Source organism: Nerophis ophidion, linkage group LG08 (genome assembly GCF_033978795.1).
Source record: "Nerophis ophidion isolate RoL-2023_Sa linkage group LG08, RoL_Noph_v1.0, whole genome shotgun sequence".
Taxonomy (NCBI): domain Eukaryota; kingdom Metazoa; phylum Chordata; class Actinopteri; order Syngnathiformes; family Syngnathidae; genus Nerophis; species Nerophis ophidion.
In genome coordinates this window covers 61,544,217-61,567,210 of record NC_084618.1, presented here as the reverse complement: position 1 = coordinate 61,567,210, position 22,994 = coordinate 61,544,217, and the positions used below count along the sequence as shown (strand labels likewise).

The 22,994-nt window shown below is 39.1% G+C and overlaps 1 protein-coding gene across 4 annotated transcripts in view; it reads left to right on the top strand.

The window, feature by feature from the left end:
• The window catches only part of rhbdl1 (rhomboid, veinlet-like 1 (Drosophila)), a 144,523-nt gene that overhangs the window by 109,883 nt on the left and 11,646 nt on the right, over positions 1 to 22,994 (top strand). The window lies entirely within an intron of this gene.

Here is a 22,994-nt window from a genome sequence, read left to right as displayed (position 1 = left end):
CCACAGGCTTCTTTTATAAAAGCTTCTCTTGAAAACCTCAAATTACACCCTCCCAAGAATAAAGTACATTTTGTCCTTGGGCGTGTGTGCGTGCTGCGAACAGGAACATTTTTGTAATTGTCAAGCGACCGAGGCACACAGACCTGCAGTCCTTGATCATTCTTGTATCCCCGCCGTAATCCTTCATGGATCTCCCACATGAAGGGATTTGGAAATATGGAGACTATATCGTAATTTTCACTCCTGTTCAACATCTCAGCTCCACCTCGCAGAGCAGGACCACGTCTTTCTTTCCAGTCATCTCCTGACTGGATTAATCTGCAGATTGATCCTCCATTCCATTGTCCCTCCTTGTGGGTGCTGCAACGTACATAGTGCAACTCAACGATAGTTAGGAATATTCTTGTGTCCTAAAAAAGCATGTATTGCACTTAAAATGAAATTTTTTTAATTTGTTACCATCAGGTTAAAGGCCTACTGAAACCCACTACTACCGACCACGCAGTCTGATAGTTTATACATCAATGATGAAATATTAACATTGCAACACGTGCCAATACAACCTTTTTAGTTTACTAAATTGCAATTTTAAATTTCCCGCGAAGTATCCTGTTGAAAACGTCGCGGAATGATGACGCGTGCGCGTGACGTCGAGGACTGTCAGGAAATATTAGCTCAGCACCAGTTACGGCTAAAAGTCATCTCTTTTCATTGCATAATTACACAGTAATTTGGACATCTGTGTTGCTGAATCTTTTGCAATTTGTTCAATTAATAATGGAGACTATAAAGAACAATGCTGTTGGTGGAAAGCGGTGTATTGCAGCTGTCTTTAGCACTGAGACACAGACGGTGTTTCTTTGTTTTTAACACAGAGCGGTCAAGCGAACATGTTTCTCTACGTCAACCAGCAAGTTTTTGGATGGGAAAATTGTGATGTGTATGTTACCGGAGACATCATTGGATTATTCGTCCTCCTGCAGTAGCTGTTTAAAAGGCAGCTGGGAGCTTGGCTCCTCCGCTTCTCTCTGAGACACTGCGTGTTCACCGCAGCCATCCGACCTCGAGGTATGTCTTTACAATCTCACTAAAATACTATTAAAACAATACGCAGATAAGGGATCTTCCAGAATTATCCTAGTAAATCTGTCTAATTACATCTGAAACGCTCACACTGCTGCCGCCCGGAGCAGTCGCTTTTTATTTTATTGTATTATTCATTTATGTTTTCTAGTCCTTAACTATCAATATCATCATCCTCTCCTGAAGGAATAAATAAAGTACTATCTAATCTAATCTAATCCACGAATCTTTCATCCTCGCTCAAATTAATGGGTAAATTGTCGTTTTCTCGGTCCGAATAGCTCTTGCTGCTGGTGGCTCCCATTAAAAACAATGTGAGGATGTGAGGAGCCCTCACCCTTGTGACGTCATCTTCTGCGACTTCCGGTAAAGGCGAGGCTTTTTTATCAGCACCAAAAGTTGCGAACTTTATCGTGGATGTTCTCTACTAAATCCTTTCAGCAAAAATATGGCAATATCACCAAATGATCAAGTATGACACACAGAATGGACCTGCTATCCCCGTTTAAATAAGAAAATCTCATTTCAGTAGGCCTTTAAAAAGCTTTCGTTTGATTTGTGCACCTTTAAAAGTATGCTGTGCACACTACGCTGCTGACTTACTTGCCCAAAAGCACACATTTTGACAGAGTAGTGATGCCCTAAATTGATTATCGGCATTGCACATTTCAATCACGGTATCACCATCTCTTCTTCTGTCCTTTTTTAAACCTGACTTACAACTCCCCTTCAGCTACAAAGCCAAGGTGGCGACTATTGAAGGGGGTTGGAGTCCATTGCTGCACACTCACCGTTGCACCAGTCAGAAAAATAATAGCACAGGCGACACAGTAAGGGTGCATGTTTTGACTCATTTGCTTCCCTTGCATTACGCTTATTTAAGTTTATATTTGTATTTTCAAACTGTATGTGGTGAAATTGACAGGAAACAATTCATTTTTATTACTCATCAACAACGTTCCCTCTAAGGTACGCGCCTGTGCAATTGCACACTGCTCACGCGTCCTCTGCGCACGGCAATTCTAGGTCGCGCACAAAATCGAATAAAAAGATAAAGGCATAACAGTGTGCACGTCTGCCGTCGCTCACGTGTGCGCCACTGAATGCTCAAGGAGTTTTGGCGTTTGCTCACACATTTGAAAAATGTTTTTGAAAATTGCTCATTAACTCAATTAAGTCCATGTTTCAGCTGCACAATACTACACTTAACATGTTGATTAAAGTGGTTGACTTTAAAACGCCCTAATTTTCTTGAATAATTGGGTCTAATCTCCAGTTTTACAACTGGAACGTTTGATTCGTTTGGTGGTTGAACAAACTCAACCTAAGATTTTTTAAGGAAAATAAAATGAATTATAATTATCACAAGACAATCCAAAATCTGAGCAATTGGAAAAACAAACTTTTGTTAAGTTAAAGTTAAAGTACCAATGATTGTCACACACACTATGTGTGGTGAAATTTGTCCTCTGCATATGACCCATCCCCTTGCTCACCCCCTGGGAGGTGAGGGGAGCAGTGGGCAGCAGCGGTCCCGTGCCCGGGAATCATTTTTGGAGATTTAACCCCAATTCCAACTCTTGATGCTGAGTGCCAAGCAGGGAGGTAATGGGTCCCATTTTTATAGTCTTTGGTATGACTCGGTCGGGGTTTGAACTCACAACCTACCGATCTCAGGGCGGACACTAACCACTAGTCCACTGACTTCAGACGTGTACTTTTCATGAAAATTATGTTCAAATCTCCAGTAGTACAGAATCAACCTGAAGTCTGCAAGAAAAATATGGTCGATGTATTATAAGCAAATCCAAAATGTGAGCAATTGGAAATACAAGTTTTGTTCTATTTTAGAAGTGTACTTTTCATGAAAATGTTGGTCAAATCTCCAGTTGTACAAACGGATTGTTGATTCATTTGGTGGTTGAACAACTTAAAACTCAACCTAAAATGTTTAAGGAATAATAGGGTCCAGGTATCATTCAAAAAATCCAAAACGTAAAAAAATTACAAATATGAATTCATGTTCAATTTTAGAGCCTTCGTTTTCATGAAAATGATGGTCAAATCTGCAGTTGTCCAAAAGGAGTGTCCGATAGGTTTGGTGGTTGAACAACTTGAAACTCAACCAAAAATGTTTCAAGGAAAATAGATTGTAATTACCACAAGAAAATCCCAAACGTGAACAACTGGAAATACAAACTGTTGTTCTACTTTAGAGGTGTACTTTTCATGAAAATTATGTTCAAATCTCCAGAAGTACAGAGGTGTTGTTGATGAATTTAGTGGTTGAACAACTTGAGAATCCACCTGAAGTAAGGAAAATATGGTTGAGGTATTGCAGGCAAATCCAAAATCTGAACAATTGGAAATACCAAGTTTTGTTCTACTTCAGAGGCTTTTTTTTTCTGAAATTTTTGGTCGAATCTTAAATTGTACAAAAGGAGCGTTTGATTCATTTTGGTGGTTGAACAACTTGGAGATCTACCTACGATTTGTAAGGAAAAGAGGGTCAAAGTATCAAAAGAAAATCTAAAACCTAAAAAAATGGAAATATGAACTTTTGTTCCACTTTAGAGGTGTACTTTTCCTGAAGATGTTGGTCAAATCTCCTGTTGTACAAAAGGATTGTTGATTCATTAGTTGGTTGAACAACTCAAAACTCAACCTAAAATGTTTAAGAAATAACAGGGTCGAAGTATCATAAAAAAAAAATTTAAAAATCTGAAACCTAAACAATTATAAACATGAATTCATGTAAAATGTTAAAGCCTTCATTCTCATGAAAATGATAGTCATATCTGCAGTTGTCCAAAAGGAGCGTTCAATAGGTTTGGTGGTTGAACAACTTCAGAGTCAACCTACAATTCTTTAAGGAAAATAGATTCGAATTATCACAAGAAACTCCAAAACCTCAACAATTAGAAATACAAACATTTGTTCTACTTTAGAGCTGTACTTTTTCTGAATTTTTTGGTCAAATTTTAAGTTGTACAAGAGGAGCGTTTGATTAATTTGGTGGTTGAAAAACATAAAACTTGACCTATATAATGTTTAAGGAAAATAGGGTCGAAGTATCATCAGAAACACCCTAATCTAAACAATAACAATAAACAATATAAATATATATATGATATTTAGAGCCTTAATTTTTATGAAAATCTGTCGTCCAAAAGGACCGTTTTAATAACTGGGCGGCTGAACAGCTTTGGAATCAAACTAAAATTTGCAGGGAAAATATGGTCGAAGAATCATAAGAAAATCCAAAACCTAAGCAATTGAAAAAAAAAAAAGTTTTGTTCTACTTCAAAGGTGTACTTTTTCTAAAAAAAAATTGTCGGTGAAATCTTCAGGAAGGAAGGTTAGATCTATTTCGTGATTGAACAACTTAGAACTCAACCAAACAATTGTGAGGAAAATATGGTCCAGATATCATACAAAAATCCAGTTGGGAATATGCAGATGTGTTGTACTTTAGAAGTGAACTTTTCTTGAAAATTGTCGTCAAATCTCCAGCTGCACAAAAGGACTGTTGGATTTGTTTGGTGGTTGAATAAATTGGAACTCAACCTACATTTTTACTTTAAATAGGGCCGAGGTATCCTTTGTCTGCTCTCCTACCAAATTCTTATCAAAATAGTTTTTACTGTTTTCTATTCCAGGTGGTGTAACAACACAAGCCTCTACCTTGCATGGCTCTTCACTTTACCATGAATTGATTAACGTGGACCCCGACTCAAACAAGTTGAAAAACTTATTCGGGTGTTACCATTTAGTGGTCAATTGTACGGAATATGTACTGTACTGTGCAATCTACTAATAAAAGTATCAATCAATCAATCAATACTTATGTGTTCAAAGGAGCCCATATTTGACAAACAATTTGCATGTCTATATTTACTTAAAATGACAGTCTTTGAGTTTAGACGACATTAAAAGTGTATGTGAGTCATCCAGAAAAAGCACGTGGACCATCTGTTCATGGCCTCTTGTCTACTTTTACAATTCATTTAAAAGCCTGCGCTTGTAAATGTCGTTAAATACAGCCTCATCCATTTTCGACGCCTCATCCCGACTCTAATGGCGCTGTCAGACATGGAGCAACTCCATTAACGATATTTTTGTTAGAAAGAGGGTAAAGAGGAAAACTGTCACCACAATGAATCATCATAATCACGATAAATGACCATTTGTAGAATGAAACATGTTATACAGAAGTAGGAAATATGTCCTATATTACAAACCCCGTTTCCAAATGAGTTGGGAAATTGTGTTAGATGTAAATATAAACGGAATACAATGATTTGCAAATCCTTTTCAACCCATATTCAGTTGAATGCACTACAAAGACAAGATATTTGATGTTCAAACTCATAAACTTGATCTTTTTTTGCAAACAATAATTAACTTAGAATTTCTTGGCTGCAACATGTGCCAAAGTAGTTGGGAAAGGGTATGTTCACCAATGTGTTACATCACCTTTTCTTTTAAAAACACTCAATAAACGTTTTGGGAACTGAGGAAACTAATTATTAAAGCTTTGAAAGTGGAATTCTTTATCATTCTTGTTTTATGTAGAGCTTTAGTCGTTCAACAGTCCGGGGTCTCCGCTGTTGTATTTTACGCTTCATAATGCGCCACACATTTTCGATGAAAGACAGGTCTGGACTGCAGGCGGGCCAGGAAAGTACCCGCACTCTTTTACTACGAAGCCGTTGTAACACGTGGCTTGGCATTGTCTTGCTGAAATAAGCAGGGGCGTCCATGATAATGTTGCTTGGATGACAACATATGTTGCACCAAAACCTGTATGGACCATTCAGCATTAATGGTGCCTTCACAGATGTGTAAGTTACTCATGTCTTGGGCACTAATGCACCGCCATACCTTCCCAGATGCTGGCTTTTGAACTTTGCGCATATAACAATCCAGATGGTTATTTTCCTCTTTGTTCCGGAGGACACCACGTCCACAGTTTCCAAATATAATTTGAAATGTGGATTCGTCAGACCACAAAACACTTTTCCACTTTGCATCAGTCCATCTTAGATGAACTCGGGCCCAGCGAAGCCAGCGGCGTTCCTTGGTGTTGTTGATAAATGGGTTTTGCTTTGCATAGCTCAGTTTTAACTTGCACTTACAGATGTAGCAACCAACTTTAGTTACTGACAGTGGTTTTATAAAGTGTTCCTGAGCCCATGTGGTGATATCCTTTACACACTGGTGTTGGTTTTTGATGCAGTACTGCATAAGAGGTCAAAGGTCTGTAATATCATTGCTTACATGTAGTGATTTCTCCAGATTCTCTGAACCTTTTGATGATTTTACGGACCGTAGATGGTAAAATCCTTAAATTCCTTGCAATAGCTCGTTGAGAAATGTTGTTCTAAAACTGTTCGACAATTTGCTTACAAATTGGTGACCCCCGCCCCATCCTTGTTTGTGAATTACTTAGCATTTCATGGAAGCTGCTTTTATACCCAATCATGGCACCCACCTGTTCTAAATTAGCCTGCTCACCAGTGGAATGTTCCAAATAAGTTTTTGATGAGCATTCCTCAACTTTATCAGTATTTATTACCACCTTTCCCAACTTCTTTGTCACGTGTTCCTGGCATCAAATCCTAAAGTTAATGATTATTTGCAAAAAAAAAAAATTTATCAGTTTGAACATCAAATATGTTGTCTTTGTAGCATATTCAACTGAATATGGGTTGAAAATTATTTGCAAATCATAGTATTCCATTTATATTTACATCTAACACAATTTCCCAACTCATATGGAAACGGGGTTTGTATTTCTTAATGTACCCAGCAGGCACAAGACATTAAAACAACGTTGAGAACTTGTTGAATTTGGTCCTGACGTTGAGCAACTCAAACCTAAAGTTCAATCAATCAATCAATAAATGTTTATTTATATAGCCCTAGATCACAAGTGTCTCAAAGGGCTGCACAAGCCACAATGACATCCTCGGTTCAGATCTGACATCAGGGCAAGGAAAAACTCAACCCAGTTGGATGACAATGAGAAACCTGAGAGAGAACCCCAATGCTTTTTGACAACGTTTAATCAATGTTTGGGTTCTGACGTTGATTTGCTCTTTGAATTTTGGTCATTTTCCAACACAAATACGACATTGAAACAACGTGCTTTTTGACAGCGTTTATTCAATGTCAGGTTGTGACGTTGTTTGATCATTGAAATTTGATCATTTCCCAACCAACAACATTGATCCAACGTTGGACATCAATGTTGTCTAAATTTACAAATACAACTATTTTTTTTAAAAACATGTACACATAATCAATGTTGTATCAATGTCTTGTGCCTGATGGGTATGTTCTATTTTATATATGACAAGGTCACTGAACATTATTATCTTTTTGAAGAAAGAATCTTGTCAAAAAGTCTACATCGGTGCAGTCAAGTCCCCCACAAAAGAATATTGGAGGACAACAAACCAGGGATCCAAATAGAATCACAACCTTCTTCAGTGGAAACAGAGCCAAGCTTGAGGCCCGAGGGATAGGAGACAATCTCCTGTTTTACCAACATCACATGCTACAGTAAACACACCATGTCTCTGCTTTGCCCACACACACACTCACACACACAATGTAGGCCATCAAATATTCTGTGTGTCTTGTCCCTTAGAGAAGTGCATTCATAAAAAATACGTAAAATATTTTAAGGAGATCCAATACTCCTTCATTCAGAAAAAAAAATGGCACTAATTGGTGTGCAGACCTCCACCAAAAATCCCACTCCTGTCAGTGTAACTTTTTTATGTAGTAAATCCCTAAGTGACCCATCTGCTGGTTTACTCCGCCACCTCACTTCAATGCATGCTGACCGTAACTGTAAGAAGTGTAAATATATTCCTCAGATCACATATTTATGTGAGTACGAAAATAAAAAATAAATCACCCGAAATAAATATAAAATCAATTCTGTAAATAAAATATTAATCAGGATTTACGCCAGGAAATCCAAAAATGTATATTAAACCAAGATATATGTCTTGTGGTATAACACTTTTGTCTGCTTATGGGTCATAGATCAGATCTATACAATTAAATTGTGTTAAAAAAAACATTGTGTTTACCATATTTAGGATATGCATATATTGTAAAACAAAAAATAAATAAAAAATCAACAAATTCCTCTATTTTAATTTCCATCTGAATATGTATCATTGAGCTTCACGGTGGAAGAGGGGTTAGTGCATCTGCCTCACAATACGAAGGTCCTGAGTAGTCAGGGTTCCTGTGTGGAGTTTGCATGTCCTCCCCGCGAATGCGTGGGTTCCCTCCGGGTACTCCGGTTTCCTCCCACCTCCAAAGACATGCACCTGGGGATAGGTTGATTGGCAACACTAAGTTGGCCCCAATGTGTGACTGTGAGTGTGAATGTTGTCTGTCTATCTGTGTTGGCCCTGCGATGAGGTGGCGGCTTGTCAAGGGTGCACTGCGCCTTCCGCCTGATTGTAGCTGAGATAGGCACCAGCGCCCTCCGCGACCCCAAAGGGAATAAGCGGTAAACAATGGATGGATGGATATGTATCATGGATAAAATGGAAACAATTTTGTTTTAAAAAAAATACAAATAAAATACTATTAGTGTGATGAGCCATAAATAAAATCAGTTTGTTTTTTTATCTCAAATTATGTAATGAACACATTTATATAGATATGAACCACAAAAAATATGTACAATTACAAATTGTAAAAAGAATAAAAAATATACAGTTGTGGTCAAAAGATACACTTGTAAAGAACATAACGTCATGGCTGTCTTGAGTTTCCAATCATTTCTACAACTCTTATTTTTCTGTAATAGTGATTGGAGCACATACTTGTTGGTCACAAAAACATTCATGAAGTTTATTTTTTTTAATGTATGGATTATGGGTTTACTGAAAATGTAACCAGATCTGCTGGGTCAAAAGTATACATACAGTAATGTTAATATTTGGTTACATGTCCCTTGGCAAGTTTCACTGCAATAAGGCACTTTTGGTAGCCATCCACAAGCTTCTGGTTGAGTTTTTGACCACTCCTCTTGACAAAATTGGTGCAGTTCAGCTAAATGTGTTGGTATTCTGACATGGACTTGTTTCTTCAGCATTGTCCACACGTTTAAGTCAGGACTTTGGGAAGGCCGTTTTAAAACCCTAATTCTAGCCTGATTTAGCCATTCCTTTACCACTTTTGACACGTGTTTGGGGTCATTGTCCTGTTGGAACACCCAACTGCACCCAAGACCCAACCTCCGGACTGATAATTTTAGGTTGTCCTGAAGAATATGGAGGTAATCCTCCTTTGTCATTGTCCCATTTACTCTCTGTAAAGCACCAGTTCCATTGGCAGCAAAACAGGCCCAGAGCATAATACTACCACCACCATGCATGACGGTAGGGGTGGTATTCCTGAGATTGAAGGCTTTACCTTTTCTCCTCCAAACATAATGTCAACTTTTGACTGCATACACAGTAAATGGGTTATACTTGTATCGCGCTTTTGTACTTTTAAGATAAAGTTCCTAAATCATCATATTTATCTGGAAATATGCCATAAATACTAGCAATTTTGTGTGAACAAATTAAAATAAAACATTAATTCCACAATTTATTTGGGTATGGACCAGAAAACTCTGCACTCCATCCAGCTGTATATATTTACTTGCCATGCCGCAATAGATGATATCTGTCTATTACCTGACCGCTTCTATCTTAGCTACCTCTCTTTCTTTGTAATGTCTATTTTCTGCTGGATCTACTCTATTTTATGATGTTTTTCTTTTTTTTTTTTTCGCTGAGGTCGTTACATATACTGTAATATTGTACATTGTCATTGGGATTTGTTATATATTGTATATACTGTATGAAAATTTTATATAGCAGTATATATTATATAATGTATACATAATTTGTAAATATTACATATATGTTATATTTTATATTGCTACTATGGTACGTTAGTGTACTTAATACCTGCATTATCCTTTCCATCCTTACCCTTTCCATCCTTTGAAACTGTGCTACTGTGTGGAAAAATGTCCCTTGTAGATCAATACAGTCTACGTTTAAGTGTCAGTCAAAAAAGTTTTTAAATATTCTATTTAAAAGAAGTTATAGGAAATTAAAAAGAAAAAGGCAAACAGTTACAGATTGTTGCAGTTAGGATAGGATGGATATTAGACTAAATTACTTCTGACTACATAGAAATTGGATTGGTTGATTAAAATTGTTTGGAAGATAAATAATTAGGAATGTTGACATAGCTGCCATTTTGTGTTGTTTCGCAAACTCGTTGAATCAAAAGCGCCTCTGCTGGTTCCTGACAAGTAATGCACACCATTTTGCCTCATTACTTCAAGATGCAATTATTGAACCACCCACTCGACGAACTGATTATTATACTGACCTCTGGTCAGAGTAGAAATATTTCATCTTTATTTTTATGGACTGTTGTAAGTTCCCAGAGGCGCTCGGTGTCGCCCAAGAAGGGGTGAGCGTGTATAGCGGGGGAGGGTGGGTTTGGAATTATCATAATTACGGCGGCCGCTTCTGCATAGTGCCAAGGTCACCCTGCCTGCTTTGGAGTGGGTGGAGCTTCAGTAACGTTTTGGTCACAAAACGGCAAGCAGCAGCCTGACCTTGATCATCTTGCATGTTATCAATCATAGCCAAGCAAGAAGCTGGCATGACAAACAATAGTGGCTTACTCTGTACGTCTGTACTCAAACACCTGAAGCCCTTTTGTTTGGAATCGTTCATATTCTGCACTAGAGCTCCAGACAGTAAACGCCTCCCTGTCATCATTTCTGAAAACTAAATGAGAGTCGCTGTCTGCCGAGCAACAAGCCTGTCTATTTCCTGCCGGTAGATATGATCATATTGATCCTGCATGCATGTCTTTGCAAACTGCCATCAATTTGCATGAATAGTGGATGTGGCGGCGTGACACACTGGCAAGGGGGAACCTAAAGACCTGCAGTCGTTGAGAGACGTGTGAGGCAAAGCAGGGTAGACTACATCGCAACATCAGAGCGACGTTAAAGAAGTCTCACGGAGGCCTCGGCGCGCTTCCACACTATAACCCAACAACATCAGTCAACTAGTGCAGGATCAAACACATCTAAAATTGGCTTCTATGTAATGACAATATCAACTACCACACATGTGGTCGTCCATCTCTTCCTCATTATGTACAAACCCACCGTCTCCCACAGCTTTAGTGAAAACATCATTAGTCCGGTACCAACTGCTTTCACACACAGTCATGAGACTTTACTAAGACATGTTAAAGGTCATTACTGCAGTAATAAAAATGCATGTTCTCACCAGAATTTGGAATATTTTACAGAGAGTTAAGTACTACATTTGTATGCATGTCCAATACAACACTGAAAACCTTCAGCATATCAGTATGTGGAATTAAATTATGGAATAGATCAGGGGTCTCAAAAATACCACCTGTGGGAAGTCTCAAGTTTCTTCTATGGTGGCTACCTCTCTTTGTTTATAATGTCCAATGTCTGCTGGATCCATCCTCTATTTTATGCTGCCCTTTTTTTTTTTTTGCTACAGCTGTTACATACAGTGGGGCAAAAAAGTACTTAGTCAGTCAGCAACCAATTGTGCAAGTTCTCCCACTTAAAATGATGACAGAGGTCTGTAATTTTCATCATAGGTACACTTCAACTGTGAGAGACAGAATGTGAAAAAAAATCCAGGAATTCACATTGTAGGAATTTTAAAGAATGTATTTGTTCATTATGTTGGAAAATAAGTATTTGGTCAACCATTCAAAGCTCTCACTGATGGAAGGAGGTTTTGGCTCAAAATCTCACGATACATGGCCCCATTCATTCTTTCCTTAACACGGATCAATCGTCCTGTCCCCTTAGCAGAAAAACAGCCCCAAAGCATGATGTTTCCACCCCCATGCATCACAGTAGGTTTGGTGTTCTTGGGATGCGATTCAGTATTCTTCTTCCTCCAAACACGACGAGTTGAGTTTATTCCAAAAAGTTCTACTTTGGTTTCATCTGACCACATGACATTCTCCCAATCCTCTGCTGTATCATCAATGTATCCATTTTGGTATAAACTCAACTCGTCGTGTTTGGAGGAAGAAGAATACTGAGTTGCATCCCAAGAACACCAGACCTACTGTGAAGCATGGGGGTGGAAACATCATGCTTTGGGGCTGTTTTTCTGCTAAGGGGACAGGAAGATTAATCCGTGTTAAGGAAAGAATGAATGGGGCCATGTATCGTGAGATTTTGAGCCAAAACCTCTTTCCATCAGTGAGAGCTTTGAATGGTTGACCAAATATTTATTTTCCACCATAATTTACAAATAAATTCTTTAAAATTCCTACAATGTGAATTCCTGGATTTCTTTTTCACATTCTGTCTCTCACAGTTGAAGTGTACCAATGATGAAAATTACAGACCCCTATCATCATTTTAAGTGGAAGAATTTGCACAATCAGTGGCTGACTAAATACTTTTTTGCCCCACTGTATACTGTAATACTCGGGGTTGTCCAATTCATTTGAGCTCAGGGGCCGCATGGAGGGAAATCTGCGCACACACGGGCTGGACTATTTAAATTATGGCAATAAAACAAAACAAAAAAGACAACTTCAGATTGTTTTCTTCTTCTTACTTTGGCCAAAAATAGAACAAACACATTCTGAAAATATGACAATAAAAGTACAGGAAAAAAAACAGCCGGTATCGGTAAAGTTTAGGTCAGGGGTCCCCAAACTACGGCCTGTGGGCCAAATACGTCCCGCCAGCGTCCAAAATCCGGCCCAAGGAAAGTCTCAACTTTTTTTTTTAATTTGTCCTTTCTCATATATTTTCTACCGCTTGTTACTCTCGGGGTCTCCTTGCCACTTAGGCAAATCATATTGTCTAAAAATGCATTTTCCCTTCGATAACGTGACATCATCGTGCTCGCGCTGCAGTGACGGGCTAACGTGCGGCAAGTGCGCACTCTTTTAGTCAATTACTGCATGAGGTATATATATATATATATATATATATATATATATATATATATATATATATATATATATATATGTATTCACACACACATACGCACACAGCCTTGCCCCTGGCCAATTTTTTTCAACCCAAAGCAGCCCCCGAGTCAAAATGCTTGGGGACCCCTGGAATTCTTTGACCTCTCGATCAAAGAATGTACTAATATGATTCAGTTTAAGAAACGGTTCAAACTCATAGTGTTTACAAAGCATCCTGATAAACATCTTGAACCTTATTGAAAAATTAGATCATCTTATTCCCCGCCTTATGTGAATCACCATATATAAACACCAGTTTTGAACTTTATTTAATTTGTTTGTGTTACAAGTGAGCACAGGAGGTGAACCAACAAATGTTTTTGGATTTGCAATGAAATGGAAAAAGGGTAGGATTTACCAAGCTCTGCTTCTCCCTACTCCTTTTTGGACATGTTTTAATGAGAAAACTGGAAATATGTGATGTATCATAGTGTAGCTGTATGAATGTTGAAAATAACACCATAAACATGCCCTTCTAATAATTTAATAGAAAATTCTACAAAACTTAAAACCTTTCGCATATCAGTATGTGGAATTTAATTATGGAAAGGATTAATCAAATAAATCTGACAAAGCACGAATATGATTCACTTTAAGAGACTATTCAAACTACAAGTGTTCACAAAGTACACAAAACAATAATTATGATGAACATCTTGAATTCTTCTTTCATTTATTTATTTTGTTGTTTTTTGGTTGTTGTTGGGGTTTTTTTAGATAATGTATTTAATATTTGTTTACTTACTATGGTATATTATTCATGTACTATTCACTGTTCTGTTACAGAGAACAAGTAAATGGGATAAAACTGCTATGGTATGAAAAGGGGTAGAATTAAATAAGCTCAGCTTCTTCCGACTCCTTTTCGGACGTGCTGTAATAAAACAACTGGAAATATGCGGTGTTACATTGTATCGTATGCATGTTTGAAATAAACTGAAACTTCAACTGCTTTTTTGAAACATGTTGCAGTCAAATTCTAAATAAGTTAATATTTGCAAAAAATATAACATTTTTCCAGTTCGAACGTTAAGTATCTTGTCTTTGCAGTCTATTTAATTGAGTATAGGTTGAAAAGGATTAGGAAATCCTTAATATTTTGTTTTTATCTACGATTTACGTGCCAACTTCACTGGTTTTGGGTTTTGTCGTACTGACAATTCATTTTTAATTAGATTAATCACATGTTTGAATTTTGAATAATCATAATTAATCACAGTGAAATATTTCCTTGCATAAGTTGCATTCACTTTTAAAAAGACCCCAATATTTCGTCACAAATACAATTAAGGTCAAGGAGCATTTCTGCAGTTATAATAAATTGTGGGATTAATCGGCGAATAATGCATCAAATTCTTGTGAATATTTGCATGCGGAAAGGTGTTAACTGTGACAGCTCTAAACATCAATCATAATGCCAACAGGTGTCTTACAGCATCAGCGGTATGAGTATGTGAAACGATAAACAGATGTGTGAACTGATAATTACTTTTGCCTTTATCAATATGACCCTGTCTCCAGCAAAAAAAAATATTTATTGATAATTTGATTGAATTCGGTCTTCGAGTTATAGCTTGATTAGTAATAGAGTACAGTATATACAGTGGGGCACCTACAGCATGTATACAGTGCACAGGTGAGGGGCCACAAATACTCGCCTCGCCACCCACGCCATACCACAGCTTGGTGCTTTTCTCCCACTCGCTCCATCTGGCTCCCTTGCCCCTCGTTGGTGCTCCTGGGCAAATAAATCTGATCAGGCATTCACAGAGTTTTATTAGCCGTCAGAGGCATCCCTTCGGCTGCAGGAGTGCTGACTGGAGCACATCTTTGTGCCCTGCGAATATATACACCATAAATGGCTCTCTCGCAAATAAAGCAGCGTGGACATTAACTAATCGTTATATGCCCACCATCCAAAATGGGGGGCGGCCTCTTTATGTGCATTCCTTTGCAAAGGATGCATACAGCCTATAAGAACATGGCTGGCAGTAAACAGTCTGTACGTTGCTTGAGGCAGTGTTTTTCCACCTTTTTTTCATTGAAACAATGCGGAGGCACACCACCAGCAGAAATTATTAAAAGATGCGACTTAGCAGACAATAAAAAGTCGTCGTCGCAATTGTTGGGTATGAATTTAAACCATAACCAAGCATGCATCACTATAGCTCTTGTCTCAAAGTAGGTGTACTGTCACCACTTGTCACATCACGCCCTGACTTATTTGGACTTTTTTGCTGTTTTCCAGTGTGTAGTGTTTTAGTTCTTGTCTTGCACTCTTATTTTGGAGGCTTTTTCTGTTGCAGTTTCATGTCTTCCTTTGACTGCTATTCCCCGCACTTGCTTTGTTTTAGCAATCAAGAATATTTCAGTTGTTGCTATCTTTTTTTGTGTGGACATTGTTGTCATGTCATGTATGGATGTACTTTGTGGACGCCGTCTCTGCTCCACACGCTGTAAGTTTTTGCTGTTGTCCAGCATTCTGTTTTTTGTTTACTTTGTAGTTTAGTTTAGTTTCGTTCTACATAGCCGTCCCTAAGCTTTAAAGGCCTACTGAAATGAGGTTTTCTTATTCAAACGGGGATAGCAGGTCCATTCTATGTCTCATACTTGATCATTTCGCGATATTGCCATATTTTTAGTGAAAGGATTTAGTAGAGAACATCGACGATAAAGTTTGCAACTTTTGGTTCTGATAAAAAAGCCTCGCCTTTTCCGGAAGTCGCAGACGATGACGTCACAAGGTTGAGGGCTCTTACGTCCTCACATTGTTTTTAATGGGAGCCTCCAGCAGCAAGAGCTATTCGGACCGAGAAAACGACAATTTCCCAATTAATTTTAGCGAGGATGAAAGATTTGTGGATGATGATATTGATAGCAAAGGACTAGAAAAAATAATAATAATAGTTTTTTTTTAAAAAGCGATTGCATTGGGATGGATTCAGATGTTTTTAGACACATTTACTAGGATAATTCTGGGGAATCCCTTATCTTTCTGTTGTGTTGCTAGTGTTTTAGTGAGATTAAATAGTACCTGATAGTCGGAGGAGTGTGTCCACGGGTGTCTTGAGGCCAGCGTCTGAGGGAAGTAATGGCAGACACAAGGACGGCACAAACGCCACAGATCTCCGGTAAGAGGCGACTTTTTAACACAATTTTCTCACCGAAACCTGCCAGTTGACAAGTGGTCGGGATCCATGTTTGCTGGACCGCTCTGATCCATAATAAAGCTTCACCTCCGGGAATTTTAAACAGGGAATAACCGTGTGTTTGTGTGGCTAAAGGCTAAACCTTCCCAACTCAATCTTTCTACTTTGACTTCTCCATTATTAACTGAACAAATTGCAAAAGATTCAGCAACACAGATGTCCAGAATACTGTTTAATTGCATGATGAAAAGAGACAACTTTTAGCCGCAAATAGTGCTGCGCTAATATTTCCTGACAGTCCGTGACGTCACGCGCACGCGTCATCATTCCGCGACGTTTTCAACAAGAAACTCCGCGGGAAATTTAAAATTGCAATTTCGTGAACTAAACCGGCCGTATTGGCATGTGTTGCAATGTTAATATTTCATCATTGATATATAAACTATCAGACTGCGTGGTCGGTAGTAGTGGGTTTCAGTAGGCCTTTAATCCCTTTTCTTAGGGGCACCCCCTGTTTGTTTATTTTTGGTTTAAGCATTAGATACCTTTTTACCATTTTAGTTTTGTTCTACATAGCCATCCCTAAGCTTTAATTCCTTTTCTTAGGGGCACTCACCATTTGTTTATTTTTGGTTTAAGCATTAGATAACTTTTTACCTGCACACTGTCTCCCGCTGTTGCCTGCATATTGTGATCACGACAAACCATCGCCGTCTCACACGACGTGTTCCCGACATCTACAAAGCAATTAGCTACTGGCTGCCACCTACTGATACGGTATGCTGTAACATGGTTACTCTGCCGAGTTCTAGACAGCACCGACACTCAACAACTGCACATTATTTGCAGATTATAATTACTGGTTTGCAAAAAATACTTTTAACCCAAATAGGTGAAACTGCGGCACACCAGACGCCGCAGCACAGTGGTTGAAAAACACTGGCTTACGGGATGCTAATGCAGTATTAGCTTTTGGTTTAGAAATGTCTGTCAGTATCTGTGACAGCAACAAGGCAGGGTCAGATAATAACCGCAGAACGGGGATTGGAACCGAGTTCTTATAGTACCTGCAATACATATCAAACGCCACCAGGCGGCAGTTTTGCTCTGCAAACTCACTACTCGTCAAAGTGTACGTAGTAATTTCCAGGCAGGCGCGAGAAAAGAATGCATGAGTTGTTTTGTTTAAACCTGTGCGCTGTAACGTGAGGATTGTTTTGACATTTCGGATATTTCCGCCTCGGTTGTGTGACGGCGACCGAGGGGCGACGCCTCAGGCTCTGTCAAAGTCTGGCCTCAGATCAGCTTAGCGCCACACGTCTGGGCTTTATCTGGGATAGAGTGCAGCAGTCCCGTAGCAGAGGGCCTGCTGAAGGTAAAACGTTTGGCTGCTTCAAGTTTAGTTTGACAGAAAGGCTAAGCACTGAGGATTAGACTTGAGGTAGTTTGGTCGTGCGGCTGACCCTTGCTCCGCACAAAGTGACGCGTTTTACTCGCTGGATGTTGCAGGCTTTGTGGATGTCGATGGAAATGATGGCGACACTAAATAAAGTGTGCATGAGATGCGGCGTGTCGGCTCCGCGCCGGAATTAATCGTACACCACCCAGCTCGGCTTCTGCAGGAGTGTGAGAGCCCTAAATCTTAAATCCCGGCTAAGCAGCAGAGCTCACATGACAGGTCTGTTTAATATTCATACTGTATCAGGGAGGGCCTCAGCAGCGCAGTAAAAGGCGGCTGAAACTCCCTGTAGACCCTCGGCTTGTCTGCTCAGACAAAGTTGGAGATATCCCTGCTACCTGACACCAGGTGTCTTGCGGCAACTCGCTCGATAACTTTAAATAATACAAGAACTTTTGCTCCAAAATTGCTTTTAATGCCCTTGACATTTGTCCGGTTTTAATCTAGTGGCATCGTTAGACCACATTTAGAAATGTCACCCACTGGATGTCAAGTAGGAAAATCATCAAATTGCACAACCGGTGCAATTGACGTGGAGTGGATCTAGTTAATAGTATGAGAGTCCAGTCCATAGTGAGGCCAGCAGGGGATCATCTTGAGCGGAAATAGGTCAGCAGCGCAGAGACGTCCCCAACTGATGCACAGATGAGTGGTCCACGCCGGGTCCCGACTTTGAACAGCTAGCGCGTCATCTGTGGTCACCTAATAACCTCTCCACGCAGGAGAGGGGGGCAGAGCAGAAAAAAGATGGCAGATCCACTGGTTGAAAATGGGGGTCTATCTAAAGGCTATACGTATACATACTTAAATGCTTCTACTGCTTCTATTTCTACTGAAAACAGTTTTGATTGAACAAAATTAATAAATGATAAACAGTCGGAACACCTTTAATGCAAGTGTTGAGGAAAATGATTCATGTGAAATGTTAAATATACTGTGTATTGTCATTGTGGAGCCAAAACTAATTTTGTATGGTTTCTTTAGTGTCAATCTTTTGTTTTATGTTATTCTGTTTTCAACACGGAACTTGATAAGTGGCAGAAACAAAATATGTATTTTTTAAAATTTCCGCATGTGTTAATTTCATATCAAATAATATAAAATTATACATTTTGATACATTTTTACTTACTTATTTATACTTTAAATCAGTTTATTTTCCTTTATATTTACTTTACTTAGAGCATTGAACAGGCAGGATATGTGTTTTTTTTTGTTTGTTTTTTACTTTATTTGGTTTTCTTTTTTATTTAATTTGTTTTACTACACAGAGTAACTAAGTAAGTTCTGTATTTTTATTTTGACACATGTTTTGATACAATACCAGTCAAAAGTACAGACACAGTTTCTCATTTCTCATTTTGACAAAGCTTCCACATTTTTGGCTGATATGTATAGCGGTATCAGGAAAGTAAAGCTAAAACTGCATGTTTGGTTTATAAATATTAATGATAACCATGTGATAATAACCAGAAACAGATGTATATTTGCATGTTTTGAAGGTATTTTAAACGTATATAAGCTCCTACCTAAACCCATAATCATTTTACCATAATAAAGGACCCTGTTATGTTTAGCATGACAAAAGATGAACACTATACCTCAAGGTTTCGCCTTGTGAAAGCAAAGTAGATCCATTGCTGTGAAACTGTAAAAGAAAAATGTAAGAAAAAAAATACAAGGGCAAAATGATGCAGATAAAGTTGCCCCAATTCAAATTCTTCTTTTCTTTGAGGAGAAGAGCCAATTCACCTGACATACACATTCACACACACACATTCTGCGCTAGACTGTGAAATTGTAGTTAGGTTGAAGCGGTGGATCTCCTTCAATCTGTAGCTGAGGCATCAGCCTTCATATGCACCCATAAATCCTGACAAAAGCAGCCTCCCCACAGGTGCAGGAAGGAGCGAGGGGGGCCGGGATGAATGACTCAGGAACGCCACTCTGATTACCATCCGTCTTTCCAGCATCAGCACCAGCTCTGCCTCGGGCCCATCAACTTTTTTTCTTTTTAGCACAATGTTTACTCTTTGTGCTCACACGCTGAATATGTGCGTTTTAGATTTGACATGGCGTCTCCAACTGCATTGAAAGTGAGACTGTTTGCTTTCATCGACCCCTCCAGGCATTCCGTATCCCCACCATTTGCATAATTTACAATGCTAACTTGACACTGTGCTTTCTACTGTGCGCTGTCACTTTGTACATGGGGATTCCAAGAAGTGCATGCGTCATTGTGTTGGTCTATGACAGGGGTCGGCAACACAAAATGTTGAAAGAGCCATATTGAACCAAAAATACAAAAAAAAAAATCTGTCTGGAGCCACAAAAAATTAAAAGCCATTTATAAGTGTAATGATGAAGGCAACACATGATGTAAGTGTCTATATTAGCTATATTAGCCTACTATCAATGGCTGGAGGAAATATTTGTTGACAGAAATGTTGTATTGTCGTTTTTATTCTACACATTTTTACAGCATTGGAAATCATTAGTAAGATGGTGGCTTCTCACAGGATGAGATAACTTCTGGAAATGACTGGCTCAGAATGGCCAGAGGTCATACTTGCCAACCCTCCCGGATATTCCGGGAGACTCCCGAAATTCAGCGCCACTCCCGAAAACCTCCCGGAAGAAATTTTCTCTCGAAAATATCCCGAAATTCAGCCGGAGCTGGAGGCCACGCCCCCTCCAGCTCCATGCGGACATGAGTGGGAACAGCCTGTTTTCACGTCCGCTTTCCCATATATAAACAGCTTGTCTGCCCAATCACGTTACAACATCTACGGATTTTAATAAAAAACTGCACACACAAGGAGACAAAGCAGAAGAACGAGGAAGTTACAGCCATGGCGACGCCGTCTGTAATATGGTAAATAGAGTGATCTAAGGCGTTTGTTGCCACATCTTGGTGAATTTTGGCTACAGCGTTATGTCCATGGTTGCTTTTTGATTGGCCAGTACGCAAATGGTAGAACAAAGGTTACTCAAACAGTGAAAGGTAAGTGTTGTTGTTTTTGTTTTTTTAGTAACCAGCAAGCAAAGTACAGTTAGTAGAACAACTGTGTTTTTATTACTGTGTATTTCATAGGTGCCGTCTGAAATTCAACTATTTATTTTATTTAATATAGATAGAATTCACTGAAAGTCAAGTATTTCATACATATATACAAATATATATATATATATATATATATATATATATATATATATATATATATATACATATGAAATATATATGAAATACTCGAGTTGGTGAATTGGCTGCAAATATACTCCTACCCTCTTAACCACGCCCCCCGCCCCAACCACGCCCTCAACCACGCCTCCGCCCCACACCCGACCACGCCCACCCCTGACCACGCCCCCCACCTCCCAAAATCAGAGGTCTCAAGTTTGGCAAGTATGCCAGAGGTGTGTGTCCAAGAAACGGCAGGCTGTCTGTACAATCTTTGCAATCTGGGTAACGTTTGCTGTGGCCTGGAACAACATGGCAGACAAACAACTATGAGAAATGCAGCCAATATTACATACAGATGATGTGTCGTAAGAAATGCAAATATACATTAAATACACAGAGGACATAAGTAAAGGAAATAAAATGAGCTCAAATATACCTACAAACGAGGCATAATAATGTAATATGTACATTCACCTAGCCTAAATAGCATGTTAGCATTAATTTGCTTTCGGTTATGAATTGACCAAATATGCCTGATAAGCACTCCAGCAAATCAATAAAATCAACAAAGCGCTCACCTTTGTACATTCACACACAGCATAAAACGTTTTGTGGACAAAATGAGACAAAGAACGAGTGACATAAAACATGTCTTTCTGTGGCAGATTCGGGGAAAGTTGTACATGTAAACAAACTACGGTGAGTTCAAAGACCGACAAAATTAGGACAAAACGGTGCTTGGTAAGTGGTAAATGGGTTGTACTCGTATAGCGCTTTTCTACCTTCAAGGTACTCAAAGTGCTTTGACACTACCACATTTACCCATTCACACACATCCACACACTGATGGAGGGAGCTGCCATGCAGCACCCATCCGGAGCAAGGTTGAAGTGTCTTGCTCAAGGACACAATGGACGTGACGAGGTCGGTACTAGGTGGGGATTGAACCAGGGACCCTCGGGTTGCACATGGCCACTATCCCACTACGCCACTATGCCTGGCATATACTGTACTCTCATCAGTGACTCATGTATAACATGGACAGTGGGATTGCCAACAATTAGGAAGGTTTGTGTGAGGTGTTTCTCAAACAGAAAATATATTACAACAAAAAGTGTGTTTTTTTCTTCATCTTTTTCCATTTTCACACATCTCTGAAAAAGGTACAGGGAGCCACTAGGGCGGCGCTAAAGAGCCACAGGTTGTCGACCTCTGGTTTGATTATCTAGTAAGTGATTCCCAACCATGGAATTTTAGTATTTGTTTAGTTCCGGGGTCTCAAAATTAATTTACTCATTACTCAACATAAGAGTCTGACTTACTATAGCAAAGAAATAATGCGGCATACCTCGGTTGGTAGAGTGGCCGTGCCAACAACTTGAGGGTTGCAGGTTCAATTCCCGCTTGCGCCATCCTAGTCACTGCTGTTGTGTCCTTGGGCAACACACTTTACACACCTGCTCCCAGTGCCACCCACACTGGTTTAAATGTAACTTAGATATTGGGTGTCACTATGTAAAGCGCTTCGAGTCTCTCGAGAAAAGCGCTATATAAATATAATTCACTTCACTTCACAACCATCACATAGCAACTTAACACACAACAGGTAAATAACGGACAACATTGTCAAGATTTCATTTCCAAACAGATATTTTAGGCCATGCCTGTGTCTAAACATCTGACGTCAGCAGCCAAAGAAGCTTTTGTAACCTGTTTTTATTAAAATGTGTATACCAAATTATATATCGCGCTTTTTTTTTTCCTCTGTCCCTAAAATTGGACAATTTGCACAAAATGTCTGCAAATAGGATTCACAGGAAGTCCGACCTCTCATTGATTCACAAAATAAGAGTTTGCACACATGTGACATAGTGTAACTGCTAACTCAAATAGATGTCTGCACTATTTGGAAAAAGGCCCAAAGCAAGGTGACTTGTGCTGAATGAAGCGTGATGAATAAGCTCACCCTCCAGTCCACTCTTTTGTTTCCTCCTCTTCATGCTCTCTGAACAGGACATCCA